General features: G+C 35.5%; 1 protein-coding gene across 2 annotated transcripts in view; it reads left to right on the plus strand.

The window, feature by feature from the left end:
- Window positions 1–4,043, plus strand: part of LOC128689679 (dystrophin) — an 86,858-nt gene extending 82,815 nt beyond the window's left edge. For both annotated transcript variants that reach the window (XM_053778041.2, XM_053778042.2), the window contains one exon: window positions 1–4,043. This exon is cut by the window's left edge and continues 699 nt beyond it. The gene's annotated coding sequence lies outside the window, so the exon portion shown is untranslated.
- Window positions 4,044–4,284: the final 241 nt, after the last annotated feature.

The raw sequence follows: 4,284 nt of genomic DNA on the forward strand, positions 1-4,284 counted from the left end.
TTTTTTTTTTTTATAATCATAACCTTTATTTCAAATGAATTTAGTTATTGGAATTCTGAGTTTGGCATGTGTATACAGTGACACCTATCACACAAGTTTTACATTAAACAGCAATTTCCAATTTAGTGTCAGGTATTGCTGACAAATATGATAGAGGAACACTTTTTACAGAAGAAATAATTATACGCAATATTTTGCTCGTGTAGTGGACTAGATGAAGCCCATTACATGGGCAAAACATCTGTAATAAGTTTTCTCTCCATGTTCCATTATTTTTGGTTCAAAATATGAATCTTCATATGGATAAATGAGACAAGTTCTTGTTTTGGATGGGGTATACTGCCATACTTGTTTATATTAATGCAAATATGACTGTGTATAGTTTCTATAAAAAGATGATTAATGCTGAGAACTCAGGTTACATGAATTGTGACAAGATCCGTGCTGACAAATTAGACAATGTATCCTAAGATTGTTCAGTGATTCTAAAGGAATGCCTACAGCCAATTTAAGGATTTGAAGTGTTGTAAAAGTATTTAGATTTTGTAATAAAGTTGGTAGAATTACTGACAATATGTAAAGTAAAAGGACACAAGTGCAACTAATGTGACATTTTATTGTGGCAACGTTTTGCTCTCCAGGAGCTTTATAAAGCCATTACAAAGAATACAAATGTTTCTCTCCTGGAGAGCGAAACGTTGCCACAGTAAAATGTCACATTAGTTGCACTTGTGTCCTTTTACTTTACATATTTAGATTTTATTTCATAGTTCCAAAGGAAATTCACTCCTCAATAGGTCATAGATTAACATAATTTAAAAGCTTTCCCTTGAGGCCAGCCAAGGTATTTTGATACAAAGAATTAGAGGTACCCTTCCCTTCTATAGATCTAACCTGATTACTTTCCATTTCCCCAGCACTGTATGACTGCCATAGTTTTCTTGACTATTCCTGAATCATCAAGTGCCTACTTTAATTATACTGTGACTTGTGTATACATAGTATGAAGCCCTGTTAGATGGACTACACCATAACTTAAAGTATGATTATATGCTAAAAAAAAAATTTTTTTTTACAAAGTATTGCATATTAGTCATTGGTAGTGTAATTTGCTAAGTATTCATAACTAGCAGTCTGTTTGTTACCTAATATAAATTTTACTGTATATAAATAATTGTAGACCTTTCACAGTTTAGGGTTTTATTTGATTATAATTATGTGATAATTGTACTTGAAGTGGTTGGGCTTCAAATTCTGGTCCAGTTGCTCAACTTATATTTGAGTAGTGCAGTTGATTCCTAGCCTTTAGGTCTGCAGTATCATATCTTCTGAATCCATGAATTGAGTGTACCTCTGTTATCTCTCTCAATTTTTTTCACTACCTTATTCTGCAAAAGAACTTTTCCAACATTTGTGGCTTATCTGGCCATTCAGCTTGCTATTTTTATTTTTATGTTCAGATAGTTCATGCAGTTGGTGACTTTTTTTCAGTTAAATGACGATAAAGCTAGTATGTCAACATGTTTCTGTAAATGTTTCAGGTACTTCAGTTTTTGAATACTTGAAAGTGAACATTCTGCACCTTCCCTTTCTAAGGAAGGAAAGTTTCCTGAAGGAAGAAAACTTCTTCGGTTTTGATAGATTGTAAATATTTAAAATAATTGGAGAGTGTGTAAATCTGTAGGTGAAGGAAGGCGGGGTAAGGGTCGTCCTCAAAAAGGTTGGAGGGAGGGGATAAAGGAGGTTTTGTGGGCGAGGGGCTTGGACTTCCAGCCAGCGTGTGTGAGCGTGTTAGATAGGAGTGAATGGAGATGAATGGTTTTTAGGACCTGACGAGCTGTTGGAGTGTGAGCAAGGTAATATTTAGTGAAGGAATTCAGGGAAACTGGTTATTTTTATATAGCCGGTTCTGTAACCTACTGATCGCCCCTCTCCCCTTCTGCTGCCCAATACCCTCGCTTCCTTTCCTACCCTGCAGCGCTGTATAGCCCTTGTGGCTTAGCGCTTCATTTTGATTATAATATTAATAATTTATATAGCCGGACTTGAGCACTGGAAATGGGAAGTACAATGACGGCACTTTAAAGGAGGGATTTGGGATATTGACAGTTTAGAGGGATATGATATATATCTTTATATATGCTTCTAAACTGTTGTATCTGAGCATCTCTGCAAAGACAGTGATTATGTATGAGTCAGGTGAAAGTGTTGAATGATGAAAGTATTTTCTTTTTGGGAATTTTCTTTTTGGGTCACCCTGCCCCACTGGGAGATGGCCGACTTGTTGAAAAAAAAAATTGCTCATTCTTCCATAGTTATATTTTGGCTTTTTTTTTTTTACATGATTATTAATTTTGTATGCTATGAATATCAAACTTTATTTTTGGACTGCTTATATTAAGATTCATAAACCAGTTTTATTATAGGTATTAGTTTGTATATAAGAATCTACCATCAACCTAATTGTGAAATTGTGTGTATTATGTCATCCATTTACCTTATTACTAAAAGTGGATAGAATAGGTGCACATTGTTTCAAACTAAATTTATTTTTACTTGCAGTAAGTTCAGTGCTGCAACAGATTAACATTTCCACATGTTAATCTTTTCAACGAACCAGCTGCATCCCACTGAAGCAGGGTGGCCCAAAAAGAAAAACAAAAGTTTCTCTTTAACTTTAGTGATGTATACAGGGGAGGGGTTTACTAGCCCCTTGCTCTTGGTATTTTAGTCTCCTCTTATGACACATGGATTACGGAGGAAGAATTCTGTTCCACTTCCCCATGGAGATAAGAGGAAATAGACAATATCAAGGAATAGTAAGAAAATAGAAGAAAACCCAGAGGGGTGTTTATATATATGCTTGTACATGCAAGAATCCTAGGTAGTAGGTTGGTAAACAGCAACCGCCCAGGGAGGTACTACCGTCCTGCCAAGCGAGTGTAAAACGAAAGCCTGTAATTGTTTTACATGACGGTAGGATTGCGGGTCTCCTTTTTTCTGTCTCATAAACATGCAAGATTTCAGGTATGTCTTGCTACTTCTACTTGCACTTAGGTCACACTACACATACATGTACAAGCATATATATACACACCCCTCTGGGTTTTCTGCTATTTTCTTTCTAGTTCTTGTTCTTGTTTATTTCCTCTTATCTCCATGGGGAAGTGGAACAGAATTCTTCCTCCGTAAGCCATGCGTGTTGTAAGAGGCGACTAATATCCCGGGAACAAGGGGCTAGTAACCCCTTCTCCTGTATATATTACTAAATTTGAAAAGAGAAACTTTCGTTTTTCTTTTTGGGCCACCCTGCCTCGGTGGGATACGGCCGGTTTGTTGAAAAAAAAAAAAATGCAAGAGTAGTGTGACCTAAGAGTAAGTAGAAGTAGCAAGACGTACCTGAAATCTTGCATGTTTGAGAGAAAAAAAGACCAGCAATCCTACCATCACATAAAACAATTACAGGCTTTCATTTTGCACTCTTGGCAGGATGGTAGTACCTCCCTGGGCAGTTGCTGTCTACCAACTTAATACCTAGGACATGTTAATCTATCTGATATATTTAACCTATTCTTGCTGAGGTCTTTTCTGCATGTTTTTTACACAATTTTGTGTTTTTAATTTTTCTTGCAGCACTCTATAATGTACTGTATGACTGTTTTATACCTGTTTACTTAGGAAATGTATTATGTACTTGTATGTATAAATATATGTATACAAATGTTCCTTCATACAGGCTTTCCTGCATGTTCAGCAAGTATTTTTGTAATGAACCTCAGAAATATTTATTTGTATTTTTCTTGTAAGATGTCTTTCTCTTGCCCTGTCCATTATATTATTTTTTTTATTTTAAGTCTTAAGAAGTATTGGAGGTTAAAAATGTGCTTTTCATATGGCATGAACTTTGAGGCTGATACTTTTATAAAATATTTCAAAAGAAATAAGTAATGTTAATATTGAAAGAGTTGTTTGGGTAGAATGATAAATGAAATGCTTAAGTAGTGTTAAAAAAAAAAAAACAGCAGATAGGGTGTTTGTTTGGACATACCACGAAGAGGATTTGTGCCAGGTAACTGTTCCAGAGCAAAGCTCATCTCAATGTTTAAAGACATCAAAAGTGGAAAGATAGAATTGTATATTGATCAGAGAAATAACTTAAGACAGTGCGGATGTTGTATACACAACCCACATGAGAGAGAGAGAGAGAAGCTTGTGATGATATTTCAGTCTAACTTGGACCATTTACAAGTCACACTAACACAGGTAGAGGGAGCCAGTATGTAG

Source organism: Cherax quadricarinatus, chromosome 22, assembly GCF_038502225.1.
Source record: "Cherax quadricarinatus isolate ZL_2023a chromosome 22, ASM3850222v1, whole genome shotgun sequence".
NCBI lineage: Eukaryota > Metazoa > Arthropoda > Malacostraca > Decapoda > Parastacidae > Cherax > Cherax quadricarinatus.